Here is a 22,604-nt window from a genome sequence, read left to right as displayed (position 1 = left end):
GGTTATTTTTGTTGTTGTTGTTGATTATAGTTCTTTATATAGCCTGGATATTAACCCATTATTAGATAAATGATTTGTATATATTTCCCCCCATTCCATATGTTGTCTTTCGATTCTGTTGTTTTAGTTGTGTGATTTTTACATTTTCAATGGTTGAAAAAAAATCAAAAGAATAATATTTCTGGCTGGGCATGGTGGCTTACGCCTGTAATTCCAACACTTTGGGAGTCCAAGGCAGGTGGATCCCTGAGGTCAGAAGTTCGAGACCAGCCTGGCCAATATGGCATAACCCCATCTACTAAAAATGCAAAAATTAGCCGGGCGTGGCCATGCACGCCTGTTATCCCAGCTACTTGGGAGACTGAGGCAGGAGAATCGCTTGAACCTGGGAGGCAGAGGTTGCAGTGAGCCAAGATTGCACCACTGCACTCCTGGGTGAGAGAATGAGACTCTGTCTCAAAAACAAAACAAAAAAGCCCCCAAAAAAACAAAGAAAAAGGGGGTTGGACACAGTGGCTCATCCCTATAATCCCAGCACTTTGGGAGGCTGAGGCAGGGGGATCACTTGAATCCAGGAGTTTGAGACTAGCCTGGGCAGCATGATGGAATCACATCTCTACAAAAAAATACAAAAAGTAGCCAGCCATGGTGGTGCATACCTGTAGTTCCAGCTATTTAGGAGGCTGAGGCAGGAGGGTTGCTTAAGTCTGGGAGGTTGAGGCTGCAGTTAGCCATGATCTTACCACTGCACTCCAGTCTGGGTGATAGTGTGAGACCCTGTCTCAAACAAACAAACAAACAAACAAACAAACAAACAAATCTGTCTTATTATACAGTCATGTACCATCCAGTCTCTCCCCAGTGCCACTATGGTCCCCAGCTTATCTCCTGGTTTGGATGGTACTTTAATGGCTATCACCCCAACTAATCAGTGACCACAAGAGTTTGAAGATAACTTGCATATCTATACCTCCTCCAATATCTCCATTGGTTCCTGTCCTCATCACCCAGCATGCTGTCCACAACTCCCAGCATCTTCTTCCAGAACACCCCATTTCGTAGCAACTATAGTTTATCCCATTACTTCCTCAGTCCATGCAGTACCACTGACATCATGATAGGTGAGTTGCTCCTAAGAGAAATATAAGCTACCAAGGACATCCAGGAAAACCCCTGGAGGGGCAAACCTATTATAAGAAGTATGTAAGGCCAGGCATGGTGGCTCATGCCTGTAATCCCAGCACCTTGGGAGGCTGAGGTGGGTGAATCACATAGTCAGGTGTTCAAGACCAGCCTGGCCAACATAGTGAAACCTGGTCTCTACTAAAAATACAAAAATTAGCCCAGGCATGGTGGCATGTGCCTGTAGTCTCAGCTACTCGGGAGGCTGAGGCAAGAGAATCGCTTGAACCTGGGAGGTGGAGGTTGTGGCGAGCCAAGATGGCACCACTGCACTCCAGCCTGGGCAACAGAGCAAGACTCCGTCTTTTTTTAAATTATTTTTAAAAAAGGAAGTATGTAAACTGGCACCTGCTCCAGAGAAAAAAATCCAAGTGGTAGGCACCGCCTGGTTCTACTACCATGATCTACATATGTTCAAGACTAAAGCTGGAAGACAGTTTCTTCAGTAACTTCAAAGTGATGGAAGTTGTTAGTCCAAGAGTCTTTGGACCCCAGTATATCTACCCTATGTTCAATGAGGCCCCATTCCATACACAGGGTCTCAGAATAAACAACTGGAGAATGTTATTCAGGAGAAGCTGAACTCATGGCAATTCAATGGTAGCCCCAGGACATAGAGGAATTGTTGTGGGAATGAATGACTCTTAAGTGATTACAGCCTTGCTCCTCAAAGGTGGTCCCTGGACTAGCAGCATCAGCATCAGCTGAGAGCTTGTTAGAAGTGTAGAACCCCAGATCCCACTTCTGACCTATTGATTTAGAATCTATATTTTAAACAAGACCCAGGGGTGATTTAGCACACTACTGTTTGGGAAGCACTGTATTAATGCTTTCTATGTAGGTGTCTTAGTTTGTGTAAGCTAAGTAAGCTGGTAACCAAATACTATCAACTGGGTGGCTTATAAACAACAAATATTTATTTTTCATAGTTGTGGAGGCTGGGAAGTCCAAGATCAAGGTGCTGGGAAATGGTGTCTGGTGATGGCCCACTTTCTCATAGGTGTCTTCTATGACCCCGCATGGTGGAAGTGGTGAGGGGGTCTTTTCAAGGCCTCTTTTTTTTTTTTTTTTTTTGAGACAGAGTCTTACTCTGTCACCCAGGCTGGAGTGCAGTGGTGCCATCTCAGCTCACTGCAACCTTTGCCTCCCAGGTTCAAGTGATTCTCCTGCTTCAGCCTCCTGAGTAGCTGAGATTACAGGCACACACCACCATGCTTGACTAATTTTTGTATTTTTAGTAGAGACGGGGTTCCGCCATGTTGGTCAGGCTGGTCTTGAACTCCTGACCTCAAGGTGATCCACCCACCCTGGCCTCCCAAAGTGCTGAGATTACAGGTGTGAGCCACTGCACCCAGGCTACGGTCTCTTTTATAAAGGCACAAATTCCACTCATTCAGTCTTCACCCTCATGATTTAATCACTTCCCAAAGGCCCCCTGCCTCCTAACACCATTATTTTGGGGCTAGAATTTCAACATATGAATTTTGAGGGAACACAAACATTTAGACCACAGCAGCAGGGAACCCAGGGATCTGGGTTGTTAGTGGTGATCTAGGTGTGAGGGTGAATATGTGTGTACCTATGTGTAATTGAAATGACCTTGTATTCCCTAATGCCCCACTCTGCACACATCACTGAGGTCCTTCCTGGGACTGCACTCCATCATCCTGGAAGTTTCTCCCAGCCTCAACTCCTGCCTGGCATTCTGAGACCACACAATGTGTGCGAAGGGCTGTGCTTGCTATCTCATGATCTCTTTCCAGGTTATCATCGCCCCAGTGCTGACCTGTCTGCACCACCACTCCCAGCTTGCCATCTCCTTACCTCCACACAGACATCAGAACATCTCCTTCCACGTGTACCCCACCAGCCCCACACTGGCTCCCCTAGATTCTCTTTGTATGAGGTTGGGGTTTGACAACAAACATCCATTTACCTGCCAGAGTACTACCTGCCCAGCTAGAAGCTTTTGGCCAGGAAAATGTGAGTCAGGAAGTGAGTGGTCCATAGTCTTTGATCTTTCTGGAAGGCTGGAAAGAAGAAACATCTCCTGGTTGGGTCCCCAAAGCTGAGGCCGAGAGCTCTGCCTGGACAGTTCTGGGCATGCTTGTTCTGGCTGGCACTGAAATGCAATGCTGGGGTTTGCTAATTCGTTCACCACACTTGCCAGGCCTTGTGAAAAGCTTCCTGCCAGGAAAGGAACCAGGTATGAGTTGGCTGAGTTGACACAGCATAAAGCTCAACTTAAACAGTTTCTGAGTCTTTTATTTCTGTGTTCTTTTTCCCTTGGTTCCGGTTTTCTGGCTTTTTATCACTATTATCAGAGTGGGCATACATTTCAGTTCAATTTAGTTCAGATGGGATTCCAGCCAGGTGCGGTGGCTCATACCTGTAATCCAAGTACTTCGGAAGGTTGAGGTGGCGGATGGCTTAAGGCCAGGAGTTTGAAACCAGCATGAGCAATGCGGTGAAACTCCATCTCCATGAAAAAATTTTTAAAAAAGTTAGCCAGGTATGGTGGTGCATGCCTGTGGTTGCAGCTAATTGGGGGACTGAGGTGGGAGGATCATTTGGGCCTGGGAAAGTTGACGCTGCAGTGAGCTATAATCACACCACTGCACTCCAGCCTGGGTGACAGAGAGACCTTGTCTCAAAAAAAGAAGATTCCAAGGTGCTTTGTTATAATCACTCCCTGGCAAATGCTTTTGCCTTCCTTGCTTTTTTCTTTCTCCATCAGTCACGCCTGGCATAACCCTAACCCCGAATAAAAGCAACCACTAACTTTTCCACACCTTTCCATAAGCCCTTGAACATTGTTGGAGAAAAGCATTTAACTAGACTGACTGGTTTTCCCCTAATGATCACAAACAACACAGAGGCACATGAGACACTGCCCAGCAACCCCAGAGATTCTCCAGTAAATTTGCTTACTCACAAAACTTGATGACAATTTTATCCTTTCACACAGTTCTTAAGCCTCACCCCTCAACTATTCTTAACTGATGCTTCACTGAGAGATTAAAAGACATTAGAGCAGAGACTTTGTCTTTTTATAGCCAAGACTACTACAGACTTCTCTGCATATTCACCCATCTTCTCTCCCTCTCTTTTTCTTTCTCTCTTTCTTGCTTTCTCCATCCCTCCCTTCTTCCTTCCCTCCCTCCCTTCCTTCCTTTTTCTTTCTTTCTTTCCTTTTGACAGGGTCTCACTCTGTTGCCCAGGCTGGAGTGCAGTGGCACAATCTTGGCTCACTGCAACCTCTGCCTCCCAGGTTCAAGCAATTCTCCTGCCTCAGTCTCCAGATTAGCTGGGACTACAGGTGTGTGCTCCCACATCTGGCCCATCTTCACTTTTCTTTCTGTGACAATGGAGGAAGCTTCTCTCCTCCTACCGAAGGTTAATGTACTTGGGTTGCATTTTTCCTAACCTTCCTAGGCTACTTGGATTATTTCTTTTCTCCTGCATAATCAACCTCTTCTGAATCAACTAGAATACTTTCACTGCAAGTAAAAAGACAAAGGCCATCAGCAGATCAAACACTCCCAAATTTATATCTCCTGCCCAGGATGTCTTCCAAGCTCCAACTATTCATGGGCCCAAGAGCCTCCTGTCCAGCCTGGGCAACATGGTAAAACCTCATCTCTACAAAAAAAACAAAAATTAGCTGGGTGTGGTGGGGTGCACCTGTAGTCCCAGCTACTCAGGAGGCTGAGGTGAGAGGATCACTTGAGCCCAGGAGGCTGAGGTGGGGGTTGAGGCTGCAGTGAGCTGAGATCATGCCACTGCACTTCAGTCTGGGTGATGGAGCAGAGGGAGACTCTGTCTCAAGAATTAAAAAAAAAAAAAAAAAAAGATTCCCCTGGGCATTTTCCCCTTGGCATCTTAAACTCAACATGTTTTAAACTGAACTGATTTCCATCTGGAACAGGTGATTCTAGCTGCATTCTCTCTTGGTTCTTTGCTAGCAAGTATCCCAACGTTGTTTAGAATAGCAACATGTTCAGCTAAAAAGTTGTTAGCCAAGCTCCTTTACTGTTAGAAGTGATCACATGACAATTCTGCCCAGAGGCATGAGCAGAAGTTACTGGATAGGGCCTCTAGGAAAGCTTCTACAAAGTGGGCAGAATCAATCCTCTCTCTTTTTTTCTGCGTGGAACATACACGGAGATAGAGCAGCCATCTCACGATAATGAGGTCCACAAGCTGAAGGTGAAAAAGTGGAAGGTTGGAAGGACCCTGAGAAACAACATCATTGCATCCCAACATTAGTTCTGAGATGTTACAGAAAAAAATGATGCTCTTACTTGTTCAAGCTACTATGTATAGCAGACGTTTTGTTACAGGCAACCGAACCAAGACTTAGCTATACACCACTCAAACCTACTTCACGCTAGCCTTCCCCATTAGTAATTGGGACCTCCAGCCCCAAGTCCAGAGACCTGCAAGTTATCTGAGATTCTTCTCCCTCAACACTCACCTACAATCCAGTCGATAAGCAAGTACTACAGCATTTCCTCCAAAATATTCCTACTCATGCACTTGTCTTTATCAGCCTTGCCACTACCTGGTTCAAACCACCATCATCTCCTAAAATAACCTGATACTGCTCCCTTTGCCTACCCCCTTGCCTCCTTTCAGTCTTTTCACCACCTAGCAGCTAGAAGGAACTTTAAAAATACAAACTGGGCATCAGTACCAGCAGATACTAAAACTTCCTGGAAGGAAATGAACTGCTTTTCCTAAGAGAGAGAAATAAAAAAAAAAACAATTTGGAACTTCCCATTTTAGAAGAAAAAATTAAGAGTAGAGAGAATAGTTCTGGGTTACATTATGAATTCCTTAATCACTAGCAAATAAATAAAAAAACTGAATATTGGAATGAATCAATTTTCTTGCGGAAACTGGTGAAGGAGCTAAATATCCTAATGATCTTGGAACAGAACAGAGCTCACATTTGAAAATAGCTAGCAGGACTCAGGAGGAGGCAAGCCCAGGGAGCTCACAGACATTGTGGGAGGACTTTGGACTACCATGGAACACAGAACATGGATTTGTTACAATTTAATCAGAGGAGCCACCCACAGATGCCTTTGGGTTATGTTTGGGTTTTACTTGCCAGGCTGGGGGCCTTGTTTAGATATCAGCTATTAGTCATGCTGAACTGTGAAACAGGCACCATTCCTTAATTGAGGTCTTATTACCTTGGTTTGTGAATTATGTTGGAAGGGTAAGGGTGAGTAGGACATGCTGGTATGGATTACTTACCTGGATTTATATCCAGATGGATGAGTGTCGCTTAGGAGGGACTTTTTAGCAACTCTCAGTGATGTCCTCATTTTTTCATTTAAAATAATCTAAAAACAAGCCTGGGCAATATAACGACCCCATCTACACTAAACTTAAAAAAAGAATAAGTGGGGTATGGCTACATGCCTATAGCCACAGGTACTCAGAAGGCTGAAGCAGGAGGACTGCTTGAACCCAGGAGTTGGGAGCTGCAAGGAGCTATGATTGAACCACTATATTCCAGCCCAGGTGACAGAGTAAGACTCTGTCTCTAAAATAATAATAATATATATAAAATTTTTAGACAGGGTCTCACTCTGTTGCCTGGGCTGGTGGGCAGTGTCACAGTCTCAGCTCACTGCAACCTCTGCTTTGTGCATTCAAGCAATTCTCCAGCCTGTCTCCTGAGCAGCTGGTACCACAGGTGCACACCACTACACCCAGCTAATTTTTGTATTTTTAGTAGAGATGAGGTCTTGCCATGTTTCCCAGGCTGGTCTTGGACACTGGAGCTCAAAGCCATCCACCTGCCTCTGCCTCCCAAAGGGCTGGGATTACAGGTAAGAATCACAGCACCCAGCCTAACAATAATAATTTTTAAATATTTATATGAAAGGCTGAGAAATTTCATAGGAAAAGAATACTTTGTATGGAAGAGAGTTAAGACTCACAAAGACAGTGAGTGGTTCAAGGTCAAGGGAAAAAGTGAGTGCTCAGCTCAGTGTTGGTTACTTGTATCTTACTTCAGCCCAGACTCGGGCTCATGCCCAAGTTCCAGCTAAGGGTGACACCAACAAAGAAAAAAGTAAGAACTTAAACAAGTGGCTTCATTAAACTCTCTGTGACATACCGAGTAGCTTTGTTACATAGAAGGAAGATGGCACCAGTGACTTTGACCCTATTGGAAACACTGGAATTCATCAATCTAATTACTCATCTGGAGGGTGCCCACGGATATCCCCATGTTTGGTGAGTCACTGAAAGGGCTCACAGGACCCAGAATATAGTTGTATTCATGGCTAAGGTTTATTATGGCAATGTGATGAGGAGGGAGAAAGACTCAGGTAGAGCCTGGGGAAATCCATGGGCAGCCTTCCTATTGCCCTCCCCTCCACAAGGAATCACACAGTGCACTCTCCCTTCAGCAATGAAAATGTGTTTCCCCAGCAACAAGCATCGAATGTTTCTGCCCATAAGAGGGAAACCCATTAGAGTCTCAACACCCAAAGTTTTAGTAGAGTCTGGCCACATAGACACACTCTGCCTAGCATGTACCAAAATTCCAGATCCCCTGAAGGAAAGCAGGTGTCCAGCATAAACGACACTGTTTGTACAGTCTAGGCAGAATGAGCCACCCTTGTCAGTTAGGGAATGGTGGGGACACTCCTCGAATCCAAGTTCCCAGACACCAGCCCAAGGCCAATGCTGCAATCAGGCTTGCTATGTTAACTCTTCTGTATACCAGTAAAACTCTAGCAATAGTGAAGTCATTAAGAGAAATTTCATACTGGAAATTTTCCTCCAGAATTGCTAATGTTATATGGTGTATGTGCAGAAGTTAGGATTAAATATGTTAAAGCTTGGCAGCTCTTCTAACTGGTCTATATTCAAGACATATATTCAAGGCAGTGCAAAAGAAAAAGAGGATAGCCAATTGAAAATGAGGAGGCAATTGGTTCTTTGACCAGTTGTCCCTGCAAGCACAGCTGCAGATCAACACTTCCTGATGGGTCACTCTCATCTCAGGGGGACAGCTGAGACCCAGGAAGACTACTTGCAGGGTAGCTTTGATATACATAGAAGCACAGGGAGGTGGGCACTGAGGGTGGGCTGTGAACATGGCACAATCTAGCTAGGAATGTCCACTGTGACATCTAACCTGCTAGTAGAATGATGCCAAGGAATGGAAGCAATGTAAGCTGGCAGAGGTTTGGGTCCAGGAATTTCCTCACAGTAGAAGAATGTGGTAGAGACAGACATAGTCACACAACCAGAGCTGTGGGCCAAGAGAAGTTTTGAAGAAAGATATTTCTGGCAGAAAACTAACAGTAACTATTTTGAATTTACCAGGCACTTCCCCAACAGAAAATGCTTTCAGAAAACATTGGAGCAAGAGAATACGTGGAAGACAGTTTATACTCCTGCATCCCCCAAGTTAGAATTTTAAAAGAAAAAAAAAAGTTCCTAGAAAAAGAAAGAAGCTGAGGACCTAGGACAAATTGAACAGAGCAATGGAGCCTGAGCTGCAAATAGTCAGATACGAAAACTAGGACTTTTGCAGAGCTATCTCAGGGGTGGAAGAACCTGAACTACAGGTTAAATGTGTCAGGTGATGTTCTGGAACAGAAAGTCAAGGAGAATGAGAGTCAGATTGTGCAGTGTTTGGGGAGGGAGTGTAAGAATTGAGAGCCAGAAACTATAACGCTTGTGTGCTTAAATAATGCCAATTTTGGAGTAAGATTTTGTCAGGGTAGAATCTGCTGAGGAAGAATGAGTTGAGCTTCCTCCTCACCCAACAATGAATTGATCCAGTGAGACACCACCTTTTCTCCAAAAAACTTCAGATTTTTTATTTTTGTTTTTTGTAGAGTTTCAGGGAGAAAGAGGCATTTGTAGGTTTGGATTGAATCAGATGGTTTTTCCATTTAGAAAGCAAAAGGAAAGAAAAAAATAGAAACAACACCTTTGTGCCAAGAGAAAAGCAAATGGGAAAGTTAGATACAGAATTGTTATCAATATGTCTTTTTCAGTACAAAATACTTTGAAAACATAATTTTGTACATTCAACAGAGTATGTTCTGGAATTTTCTATTCACATGTCTTTGGAAGACTAATTTAACCTTTCTCTTTCTACTCTGTAGAAAATCAAGACTTTAGCATTGCGTTCAAAATGATTAAGTCGTGAACACAATTTTGTTTTATTTGCACAGCCTTTAAATAGGAAAGCCTAGGTAATAGTTAGAGAGCTTTTCCTGTCTGGCAAGAGACCTTATACGGTTTATATACTGGTAAAATAAACAATACAAGACCTGAGAGGCTAAGGTCAGAGATGATCGCCTTATACATACATACAAATATATATACATGTGTGTGTGTGTATATATATATATATATATATATATATATATGGTTTTTTTTTTGTTTTTTTTGAGACAGAGTCACTCTGTCGCCCAGGCTGGAGTGCAGTGGCATGATCTTGGCTCACTGCAACCTCCGCCTCCTGGGTTCAAGCAATTCTCCTGCCTCATCCTCTCAAGTAGCTGGGACTACAGGTGCACACCACCATGCCCAGCTGATTTTTTTGTATTTTTAGTAGAGATGGGGTTTTACTGTGTTAGCCAGGATGGTCTCGATCTCCTGACCTCATAATCCACCCATCTCGGCCTCCTAAAGTGCTGGGATTACAGGCATGAACCACCGCATCTGGCCTATATATGGTTTTTTGTGTGTGACAGAATTTTGCTCTGTCACTCTGGCTGGAGTACAGTGGCATGATTTTGGCTCACTGCAACCTCAACCTCCTGGGCTCAAGTGATCCTCTTATCTCAGCCTCTGAGTAGCTGAGGTTACAGGTGCATGCCACCACGCCCAGCTAATTTTTTTGTATGTTTTATAGAGATGGGTTTTCTCCATGTTGCCCAGGCTGCTCTTGAACTTCTGGGCTCAAGTGATTCACTCATCTCAGCCTCCCAGAATGCTGAGATTACAAGTACGAGCCACTACACCCAGCCAAGATGATCACATTATTAGTGACCAAATGCAACTTCCTATGATACAATTGATAATTTGGGGTAAGAAAATCATAGTTTAACAAGTATAATTTCCCATATTAATGATACAAGATATAGTCTTGAGGTTACAACTTCTGTTGTTACAGTATCATAGAACATCACTAATTTTACTTAGCAAACATTCGCAAAGCACTTTAGTTGTTTTTAAGAGGCAGAGCATTTAAGAGTAAACTAGACAAGTTTTACCTCCTTTGGCTGAAAATTCCGTCTTGGTCACTGATGTTTCTGAGCAACATTCACCTTAATAAACCGCTACATTCATTAGCCACTATGTAATCTACGCTGTCACTCCAGTGCAACCAAGACAGATGATGCTCATACCAGTACTCTCACTGTTGCGTGCTGGCCATGTTTGTGGTAGCATCAGTACTTGTAGTAGCAACAGTGATCCTAATAGGGGTATGCATGGCATCACTAAGTTTCTTGGTAAATGCAGCCAGAGAAAACATACCAGAGTATAGAGGAGCAGATACTGGGTACCTAAGACAGGCTAGTGATAGAACACAAAGCTTTTCTGACGTTGGAGACCTCGTGGAACAGATGGGGACAGTTAGAAGAATGCTTTTTATTATCATGATGTTGACCTCATGTGCAACTCTTGATTGGTATGGCCTGGTAACATGTATATAGTGCCAGAATAAACATCTTTGTGCATACATCCTTTTCCATATTTTGAATTCTTTCCTTAAGACAGAAAAGTATTGAGTCAAAGGGTATAAATACTTTCTGGAGAACACAAAATCAAACACCACATGTTCTCACTCATAGGCGGGTGTTGAACAAGGAGAACACATGGACACAGGGAGGGGAGCACTATACACGGGGGTCTGTTGAGGGGGAGTAGGGGGGACAGCGGGTGGGTGGGGAGTTGGGGAGGGATAGCATGGGGAGAAATGCCAGATATAGGTGAAGGGGAGGAAGGCAGCAAATCACACTGCCACGTATGCACCTATGCAACAACCTTGCATGTTTTTCACATGTACCCCAAAACCTAAAATGCAATAAAAAAAAAAATACTTTCTGGGAGTGGAAACAATGTCTGGGCTCTTCTAGTATAGGTATTACAGTCACCAAATTGCTTTACAAAAAGTTGTCTCAATTATTGTTACTATTATTATTATTATTTTTGAGATGGAGTTTCACTCTTGTTGCCCAGGCTGGAGTGCAATGACTTGATCTTGGCTCACTGCAACCTCTGCCTCCCAAGTTCAAGCAATTCTCCTGCTTCAGCCTTCAGAGTAGCTGGGATTACAGGCATGTGCTACCACGCCTGGCTAATTTTGCATTTTTAGTAGAGACAGAGTTTCTCCATGTTGGTCAGGCTGATCTAGAACTCCCAAACTCAGGTGATCCGCCCGCCTTGGCCTCCCAAAGTGCTGGGATTACAGGCGTGAGCCACTGCACCCAGCCTTGTCTCAATTATTAATTTATGCAGCCCTGAGAAAAGTGTGAGCTGCCCTCTTACTGATCTTGCTACAATTGGCTATTGCAACTTTAGAATCATTGCTAATTTTGTCAAGCAAATGATAATTTGTGGTTACTATTGGCATTCCTATAATTACTCATCAAATTAAGTCTTTCCATTTATCCTGACTGGTTTGATTTCCTTTTCTGAGAATGTCCATTCAAGACCATTACTATTTAAAATGACTTTTTTTTTTTGGAAACAGTCTTGCTTTGTTACCCAGGTTGGAGTGCAGTGGTGCGATCTTGGCTTACTGCAACCTCTGCCTCCCGGGTTCAAGTGATTCTACTGCCTCAGCCTACCAGCTGGGATTACAGGTGCCCACCACCACGCCCAGCTAATTTTTGTATTTTTAGTAGAGATGGGCTTTCACCATGTTGGCTAGGCTGGTCTGGAACTCCTGACCTCAAGTGATTAGCCCGCCTCAGCCTCCCAAAATGCTGGGATTACAGGTATGAGTCACTGTGACTGGCCTAAAATGATTTTAATTGTACCTTTTAACTTTTAAAATAATGTATATAAATACTTATATAAAATATACTAATTCCTTCATGCCTGTAATACTAGCACTTTGGAAGGCCAAGGCAAGGGGATCACCTGAGATCAGGAGTTCGAGACCAGCTTGGCCAGCATGGCGAAACCCTGTCTCTACTAAAAATTCAAAATTAGCAGGGCGTGTGGTGCACACCGGTATTTCCAGCTATTCAGGAGGCTGAGGAAGGGGAATCGCTTGAACCCAGGACGTGGAGGTTGCAGCGAGTTGAGATTGCGCCACTGCACTCCAGACTGTGTGATGGGAGCCAGACTCCATCTCAAAATAAATAAATAAATGAATAAATAAATAAATAAAATACACTAATTCTATGCCAAATTTAGTATATCTACTCCCAAATTTGTCATTTGTTCTTGAATATTAAGAGTTTTAATGCTTACCTTTAAATTTCATATAATCAACTTTATGAAAAATGTTCATCATTTCTTAATTTGAAAAGCCTTCCCTGTATCAAAAATTTTGTTGAGTATTCACATCTCACATCTTTTTTCTTCCAGTTTGTGCTTCATTGTTTCAGTGGGACACAGTGGTGTGAAGCTGGAACTCTGAGCCAGGCAGACCTGCGTGGGTTCATGCTAATTCGCAGATGCATATTTCCTTGAGCTTCCTGTATAAAAGTGTACCATAGAGAGTATTTCTGAAATGACTCCTTACCCAATTTCACAGATTATTTAGACAAAAAGTGAATAGGTATACACTGGAGATCTTCGTTTGCAAATGTTTTTCTTCTCTGACAGAGCCAACTGCCAGGTTTTATAAAACATGTTTAGCTTGCTCAAAAATCCCCTTTGAAGATCACGTGAGCCTAGGGGTTTGAGACCAGCCTAGGCAACATAATGAGACCCTAGCTTTACAAAAACATACAAACATTAACCAGACATGATGGCGTGAGCCTGTAGTCTCAGCTACTCAGGAGGCTGAGGTGGGAGGGTTGCTTGAGTCTGGGAGGTTGAGGCTGCAGTAAGCCATGATCCTGCCTCTGCATGTCAGCCTGGGCAATAAAGAGGGAGACCCTGCCTTAAAAAAAAAAAAAAATCCCCTTCACCTCCATCCTAATAGGAAGTATGCCAGGGGACTTGGAGCTTTTCTTAGTCCATTTGTCTATGCAACCAATCACACAGATTTACTTTCCCTTCTTGGGTTCTTGGATTTAAAAAGGTGCTTCATTCATGAATTCTGAGGAAAGTTAGGGAAAATTTAAACCATTTTTAACTGTGGAATTTAGCTTTTAGACATCTCCAACAGGCTGTGCAGGAGTGGGTAAGATCCTCTGTTGGACAATTTTGGAACCGGTATGGTCTCGGATGGGTGCATTGGAACTAGCTGGGGAGATACAGAATCTCCAAAATCTCTGCTCAACATTTTTCTGTGACTCTCTGATAGCTAGCAAGTAAGCGGCTGCTTTGTATCCTTGATGACCTAGCAGGTCCAGTATTAAACCCATTGTGAGTGGTTTGTGTGAGCTGTGTGAGTTTTCTGCTTGCCCCAAATAAGAATGCCAGAGGAATGGGAGGACTGTAAAAATGAGTTTCTCCACAAAAATGACTCAGTGGGCTGAACAGTAAAAAGCAGTAGATGTGGAAAACAAAAAAAGGGAGTGAATCCACCTACCCTCCAACTCCCTGCCATTCTTCAAGTGGACAGACTTTAGGAGAGGTAAGGAAGAAACAGATTTTATTTATTCTTTATTTTTATTTTTAAACTTTTTATAGAGGCAGGGTTTTGTCATGTTGCCCAGGCTGGTCTTGAACTCCTGGGCTCAAGAGATCCACCTGCCTTGGCCTCCCAAAGTGCTGGGATTACAAGCATGTGCCACCACACCTGGCCCAGATACTAACTCTCAACAACAACAAAAATATAGACATACACCAAGAAAGCAGAAGAGAAACTATAATCATACAAGCCTGACAAAATTAAAGATGGGGCTGGCAATGAAATTGGTGGCATTCCAATGGCATGAACCATGACTCACACTAGTGCCCCTGTAGTGAGGACAGATTTGTAAATGTCACCAAAAGGAAGTTCGAGGGCAATGCTGGTTTTGAATTAGCTTTTTAAACTGTAATATTATTTTTAAAATGTATATGCATTAAATACATGTGCATTGAAGTATTTCTTTCTCCACTTTAGTCTGTTCTCACGCTGCCATAAAGACATACCTGAAACTGGGTAATTTATAAAGGAAAGAGGTTTAATTGACTGACAGTTTCACATGGCTGGGGAGGCCTCAGGAAACTTACAATCATGGCTAAAGGGAAAGTGAACATACCCTTCTTCACATGGCAGCTGGAGAAAGAAGTGCAAAGCAAAGGGGAAAAAGCCCCTTGTAAAATCATCAGATCTTGTGAGAACTCACTCACTATCATGAGAATAGCATGGGGCTAACCGTCCCATGATTCAGTTACCTCCCACCACGTCCCTCCCACTGGGTCCCTTCCATGACATGTGGGGATTATAGGAACTACAATTCAAGATGAGATTTGGCTGGGGACACAGCCAAACCATATCAGAAGGATTTTAATTTTGAGACTTGCTGTGATGTTCGTGAATTCACTACAATTTGCAAATGTGCCTATTCATCAAGACTTCTATTTTGGAATACATATGATTACTTGGTCCTTGACAAGTTATCATCAAATGAAACAATGAAAGTTAAGTTTATAGAAGTCATAAGTCCACGTTGACACTAGAAAATGTTAATTGTCATCCATGTAAGTTTCCAAAGCTGTTTGTCAAAACTTAGAAATGCTGTACAGACCAATCCCAATTATGAGAATCTTAAATATGGGGTCGGGCACAGTGGCTCACACCTGTAATCCCAGCACTTTGGGAGGCCAAGGCGGGTGGATCACCTGAGGTTGGGAGTTCAAGACCAGCCTGACCAAACATGGAGAAACCGTCGTCTCTACTAAAAATACGAAATTAGCCAGGCGTGGTGGCACATGCCTGTAATCCCAGCTACTCGGCAGGCTGAGGCAGGAGAATCACTTGAACCTGGGAGGCAGAGGTTGTGGTGAGCTGAGATTGTGCCCTTGCACTCCAGGCTGGGCAATAAAAGCAAAACTCTATCTCAAAAAGATATATACATGTGGTTGTGATCAAGTTGCTAATCATAACTTGTTGCTAACCCACAAGTCCAATGATTCATTAAAGTAACTTAGCTAAAAGTTACCTGTGAAGATACTACTGTTTGCTGTGCTTTTTGGGTGTGGTGGCTCAACAACTGTAATCCCAGAACTTTGGGATGCTGAGGAGGGATTGCTTGAGGCTAGGAGTTTGAGACCAGCTGGGCAATATAGCAAGATCCTGTCTCTACAAAAATAATTTTTTTTTTTTGAGAGAGGGTCTCACTCTGTTACTCAGGGTGGAGTGCAATGGTGCAATCATGGTTTACTGCAGTCTCCACCTCCCAGGCTCAAGTGATCCTCCCACCTCAGCCTCTTGAGTGGCTAGGCCTACAGGTGCACTCTATTATACCCAGCTAATTTTTGTCTTTTTTGTAGAGACAGAATTTTGCCATGTTGCCTAGGCTGGTCTCAAACTCCTGGGCTCAAGCAATCCTCCCACCTTGGCTTCCCAAAGTGTTGGGATTACAAGCATGGGCCACTGCACCTGGTCCAAATATTTTTTAAAAAAGAAATTCAAGGTGCAGATAGATAATTAAAGAATGGAATGTAGAGGCTACATCTCAAAATCTGTCTGCGATAATCCAGTCTTGACCTTTGGGCTAAAGAAATAGAATCAAAAGCTAGATTTCAGGTAATAGGGATATTTTTTGGATTAAGATGTTATTACTCAAATAATTTGTACTGGTCAAAACAACCTACCCAGAAGATTGTTCTGATTGATCGAACATGTCCAGCTAAGCAACTGGACCAAAGATAGTAAAGAACCCTCAAACCTCAGCGCTGGCCTGGGTTGTAGTATGAAATGAACTAATGAGTGATAAGCCCCTTGATTCTTCTTTTCAGACTTGGGAAAGAAAGCCAGGAAGAGATAGCTTTGCTCTGTGGGAAGAGATTGTGGGGAGAACATTATAAATGATATAGCCCTGCAAGTGCAGTTAGAGGTCTATCCAGACTAAACTCTGATTTCTCTCAGATTGCAAAGATGGAGATTCATGTAGTAATTAGAACAGGAAGCACCAAAAACAGCAAGTTCATCATAAGCCACATTCACTTAGACATTCAACAAACGTTTATTAAGCACCTACTATACACTGGATGCTGAGTACATAATAGTGGACAAAATATATTTCATTTTATATTTGGTTATTGCCAATAAAGAGAAATGCTATTAATTTTTCTGGGTTGTGTGTTAATCTTGCTAAACTCTAATTCTAACAGTTTGATTATTGATTCTGTTGCTTTTTCTAGATGCTCATATTATTTGTAAACATCAGCAGTTTTATCTCTGCCTTTATAATCCTCATACTTTTTTCTTTTCCTCATAATGCAGACAAAAACCTCCAGTATCATATTAAGCAATAACAAGGATATTCCAATGGCTTGTCTTTTTCCTGATCTTAAAGGATGGTTTACTATAAGTCTAACTTTGCTGTAGATTTTTTATATATCAACTTTTCAAAGTAAGAAAAATTTCCAGTATTCCTACTTTGTAATTTTAAAATCATAGTTGTTAAACTTTATAAAACATTTTTTTCTGTATCACGGGAACATGTGGTTTTTAATTTTAATGTATTAATTGGTTAATCCATTGATATATTTTCTGATTGTAAAACATCTTTACCTTCCTGCAGATTCTTATTGGATCAAGATGTAGGACTTTTTAAAGACATTGTTGTTGGATTCAATCAGCTGTTATTATTTTCTTGTATTGCACTTACCTGATTTTGGAATCAACATGACAATAACCAATAATAAAATGAATGGGTAGATTCTGAAAGTCTCCTATTTTCTGTAGCAACTTGTTTTGTTTTTTTCAGGAGAGACAATCCTGAATGACTTTTAAGTTTCCTTAATATTAATACAAGCACTAATTTTGATATTTTATATTTTTTAGGGACTTTTGCATTTCATCCAAATTTTCCAATTTCCTGTTCATATGATGACTATGTCAATATTTTATTCCAGATTCTGGTTCACAGTGTTTCCCATGGTGAGAGAGAGGAAGTAAGACCTGGTTCTGTCAGCACTTTCAAGCCCACCGTTCACCTTCCTGAGTAGTATAATTCTACTAAGGATGTATCCTTCCATGATTAGTCTGACATCTGATCTTGGCCTGGACTAGGCCTTTTGTGATTCTTCCTGGCTCCCAGTAGTCTGCCTTATCTTCCTTTAGGTTGGGCATGCTCCTTTATGGTGCTGGTCATGGTTAGCTACTAAAAGGGAGAAAAGAGAGCTTCAAGGAGTACAGAGCAAAAGATGTAGTAACTGCATGCTTAGTAGATACAGGATTTCCATTTGGAGTGAGGCAAATTTCTGGAACTAGACAGTGGTGATGGTTGTACAACATTGTGAATGTACTTAATGCTACTGATTTGTATGCCTTAAAATACTTAAAATGGTAAATGTGATGTTACATTAATTCACAATAAATAATTTTTTAAAAATCAATAATGAGGCCAGGCCAATGGCTCATGCCTGTAATCCCAGCACTTTGGGAGGCTGAGACGGGTGGATCACCTGAGGTCAGGAGTTCGAGACCAACCTGGCCAACATGGTGAAACCCTGCCTCTACTGAAAACATAAAAATTAGCCAGCCATTGTGGTAGGCGCCTGTAATCCCAGCTACTTAGCAGGCTGAGGCAGGGGAATTGCTTGAACCAGGAGGCAGAGGTTGCAGTGAGCTGAGATTGGGCCATTGCATTCCAGCCTGGGTGTCAAGAGCAAAACTCCGTCCCAGCTAATTACTCCTAAGATGGAGGGAAAAGTAGACAAACAAGGAACCTAGAAACTCAGAGAAGGCTCTTCCCTGATTTGAGATTTTTTTAAATTGTGATAAAATACACATAACATAGAATATACTGTTTTAACCATTTTAAAGTGTACATTTTAAAGGATATCCAGTACCCATTAAGCATGCATTTACTACTCCTTTTGCTCTGAGGGGAGAGTGTGGTTGCCCCAGGAGCATGCTGCCTGCTTTTGTTGGGAAGAAACTGGTCTCTGTTGAGAGCTAACAGCTACCATCAATCTGGTGACAAAGACACTGGCTCAAGCTGCATTAGTGTCCTAGGGCTGTTGTAACAAAGTACCCCACACTGGGTGGCCCAGCGCAGCTAGAAATTCATTCTCTCACAGTTCTGGGGGTGGGAAATCTGAAATCAAAGTATTAGCAGGGTTGGATCCTTCTGGGGCCTCTGAGGGAGGAGGGGTTCCATGCTCTCCCCTGGCTCCTGGTGGTTGCCAGCGATCCTTGGCATTCCCTGGTTTGTGGTAACATAACCCCAGCCTCTGCCTTTGTCTTCTGTGGTCATCTTCTCTGTGTGCCTCTGTTGTCTCTTCTTATAATGACATGAGGCCGGGGGAGGTGGCTGGTGGGATTACATGCATATAATCCCAGTACTTTGGGAGGCCGAGGCAGGTGAATCACCTGAGGTCAGGAGCTCGAGACCAGCCTGGCCAACGTGGTAAACCCTGTCTCCACCAAAAATATGGTGGAGGCGCATGCCTGTAATCCCAGCTAGTCAGGAGGCTGAGGCAGGATTGCTTGAACTCAGGAGGCGGAGGTTGCAGTGAGCAGAGATCGTGCCACTGCACTCCAGCCTGGGTGACAGAGCAAGACTTGGTCTCAAAAAAAAAGAAAAGAGACTTAGGTCATTGGATTAGGGTCCACTCTAATCCAGAGTGACTTCATTCATTACATTTGGAAAGACCCTATTTTCAAATAAAGTCATATTCGCAGGCACCAGGATTTAGGACTTGAACATACATTTCCAGGGAGACATAATTCAACCCATAACAACAGCCATCCCCAGTATGGCAGCAAAGAAACTGGTGCTGAACAGGGAAATCTGCACATTGATCAGTTTGCTTTGAGAAGAAAATGTGCCTTTCGTTTTCCAGATTTGTAGTGTCCTTCAAGCACCCTCTACTGGCAGAGTTTAACATCCAGCCAGCTGGCAATGGAGAAATGGACTTTGCATCATTCCCTGGGGCAAGGAAGGTTTAAAGTTCAGAGGCAATAAATTAATAACTGGCACATCTGGGGACCAAAGTTCTCTCTGCTTTGAAGTGAGCCTTCAGCTAGCCTCATTCGATCTTCTTAATTTTATTTTATTGTGGTCAGAACACTTAACATGAGATCTACCCTCTGAACAGATTTTGTTTTTCTTTCCTATGGCTGTAATAGAACTCATTATTGTTGTTTGAGACAGTCTTGCTCTGTTGCCCAGGCTGAAGCGCCATGGTGCAAACTTGGCTCACTGTAACCTCTGCCTCTCGGGTTCAAGCGATTCTCCCACCTCAGCCTCCCGAGTAGCTGAAATTACAAGTGCCCACCACCATACCTGGCTAATTTTTGTATTTTTTAGTGGAGATAGGGTTTCGCTAATTTTTGTATTTTTTAGTGGAGATAGGGTTTCGCCATGTTGGCAAGGCTGGTCTTGAGCTCTGACCTCAAGTGATCTGCCTGCCTCTCAAAGTGCTGGGATTACAGGTGTGAGCCACCATGCCTGATCCCCTTTTTGGGGCGGGGGGAGGGGATCTCACTTTTGTCGCCCAGGCTGGAGTGCAGTGGAGCGATCTTGGCTCACTGCAACTCCGCCTCCCAGGTTCAAGCGATGCTCCCTGCCTCAGCCTCCTAAGTAGCTGGGACTACAGGCACCCGCCACCACGCCTGGCTAATTTTTGTATTTTTAGTAGAGACAGGGTTTTGCCATGTTGGCCAGGCTAGTCTTGAACTCCTGACCTCAGGTGATCCACCCGGCTTGGCCTCCCAAAGTGCTAGGATTACAGCTACTTGGACTCTTGTAACTGTCTCCTAATGGTCTTACTGATACATCCCAACTCATTTAACCAGGTAGAGTAATGGTTCTGAAATGTGAATCAGAAGGTGTCACTTTTTGCTCAAAGACCCCATATTGGCTTTCCATTGCTCTTAAGGAACAACTTCTTCATCATGGGATAAAATGACCCTTCGCAATTTGGCTTTCTCCAGTTTCATCTCCTGCTCTCCTTACCTCTTCTCCTAGTCATACAGGCTGTCTCTCATTTTTGAAAAGCTTTATTTATTTTATTTCATTTTTTCTTGCCCATGGCTCGTTTTTCTTCTTGGTACTTATTTCACACTCCCTTATCCCCATTCTTCTCTAACTCACATCCTTCAAGCCATTCTCTATTCATCCTCCAAAGTCAGTTTAGCTGTCGCCTCCTACTGGAACTGATGCTCATAATTGACCCCGACCCTAATAATTTCAGATTAGGAGATTCCCATGTGTTTCCATTGATTTTATCTCTCTCATTGTATATATAAGCATATTTATAATGAGAGCTATAAATGTAAATAAGCATATATATAATGATACAAAAATTAAGTTATCTCTTATTATATATAGAATTTTGATATCTCATTACATATATATAATATGTATCTCTCTCATTACATATATAACTGTATATGTTGCTATAAAGTCCCATGGAATATTTGGTGGGCTGAGGTGAAAAACAGACACAGATATATATATGTAATGAGAGAGACATATATATTATGTGAGAGAGATGCATATATATTATATATGTATTAAGAGATGTATATTATACATATGCAATGAGAGAGATACAAAGTTGTAATGTATATGCGTAAGTATATAATGGTATATATCAGTATTGTTTCACTTTACTAAAGGAGTTGATCATATCTGAAAGTTTACTTATTTGTTACTGTCATCCTCCATCAGAATATATGCCCTCTGAAGTTGAGCAACTTGTTTATTTTGCTCAGCACATGTCCCCAGTGCCTAAGTAACAGTGCCTGGCTTACAGTAGAGATTCAATAAATATTTACCAAGTGAATGATAAAAACAGATTTTTTGAGGCAAAGTTTTTCATGTTGCTATATAGTCCCATGCAATATTTGGGACATACTTATACTAAAAAATTATTATCTGAAATTCAAATTTAGGCCAGGCACGGTGGCTCACGCCTGTAATCCTAGCACTTTGGAAGGATTACTTGATCTCAGGATTTTGAGACCAGCCTGGGCAACAAAACGAGACCCTCGTCTCTATTAAAAAAATAAAAATTAGCCGTGTGTGGTGGTGGGTGCCTGTAGTCCCAGCTACTTGGGAGGCTGACGTGGGAGAATCACTTGAGCCCGGAAAGTAAAGGCTGCAGTGAGCGATGATCGCGCCACTGCACTCCAGCGAAGGCAACAAAGCGAGACTGTCTCGCAAAAGAAAACAAAATAAAAAATAACAAATTTAACTGAGCATCCTGTATTTTTTTTCTGGCAACTCTACCCCCAGCAGACAGTTGGCAATATCTAGAGTTTTTTTTTTTTTTTTGTCTTCATAATTAAATTAATATTCAATCACATAATGGGGAATCTGAGAAGAGATGCAAAAATGAAATGTACAAGATTTTTTTTGTTAAAAAAAAGAAAAAAGAAAAAACCCATCAAAATCAGACACAGAGGGCTCCGCAGCGAGGCCACCGTTGGGGCAAGCCCCTCTTGGCGTAAACAACAGGCAGCATCCTCCCTCAGGACTTGGGAGGCCACAGGGAGAGTGGAACTGCACTAAGCAGAGCAAGCTGAGCTTCCCAGGCTCTTGGCTGCCTGGGGGTAGGCTGAGGTGAGAAACAGACACAGCCCAGGAGGTTGTCCCGGGAACGCATAAGCCAAGGGTGGACGCACAGACCCGTGTGGAGAGATCTTTGATTGTAATGACTAGGGGTAGTGGCACCACTGGCATCTAGTGCGGAGAGGCCAGGGATGCTGCTAAACATCTTGCAACGTAAAGGGCAGCCCCTCCAAGGCAAGGAATTATCTAGTCTAAAATGTCAATAGCGTGGAGGCTGAGAAAAACTTAACTAAGATGGCCATGAACTTTCAGGGTCCCTAGTACACAGGCAGCGCCTAGCATTGCTAAGTTCATCTTCCGTTTGGAAAGGCAGCATAGGGTTGGTGAGAGAAAGGCGTCCGGGGCTGGCGACTGGCTTTAAAGGCCTACGCGCAATCTTCTTGACGATACGGGATGCGATAACGGGGTGCGAGAGAGCCAGGTAAGTTACCTATTGCAGCAGGACAGGTGACGATGTCGAAAAGCCTGCGTGTGCCGGACACTGTGGAAGGTCAAGCGCTCCGCACGCCCCGCCTGAGTATCCCAGGTCCCACCAAAAACAGATCCTCCGGCTGCTGGGACTGG

General features: G+C 42.9%; 1 long non-coding RNA gene across 1 annotated transcript in view; it reads right to left on the bottom strand.

The window, feature by feature from the left end:
- Positions 1-22,582, bottom strand: part of LOC105708009 (uncharacterized) — a 30,394-nt gene extending 7,812 nt beyond the window's left edge. The window contains exons 1-4 of the long non-coding RNA XR_001105224.2: positions 22,471-22,582; positions 12,658-12,884; positions 3,119-3,369; positions 660-777 (exon numbers count right to left, since the gene is read on the bottom strand). This is a non-coding gene — a long non-coding RNA (uncharacterized LOC105708009). The remainder of the gene's footprint in view (positions 1-659; positions 778-3,118; positions 3,370-12,657; positions 12,885-22,470) is intronic.
- Positions 22,583-22,604: the final 22 nt, after the last annotated feature.

The sequence above is a fragment of the Aotus nancymaae genome, unplaced genomic scaffold (genome assembly GCF_030222135.1).
Source record: "Aotus nancymaae isolate 86718 unplaced genomic scaffold, 86718_ANA_hifiasm-v0.15.2.pri h1tg000003l, whole genome shotgun sequence".
In the NCBI taxonomy this organism is placed as follows: domain Eukaryota; kingdom Metazoa; phylum Chordata; class Mammalia; order Primates; family Aotidae; genus Aotus; species Aotus nancymaae.
This window is presented reverse-complemented; position numbering and strand designations above follow the sequence as displayed.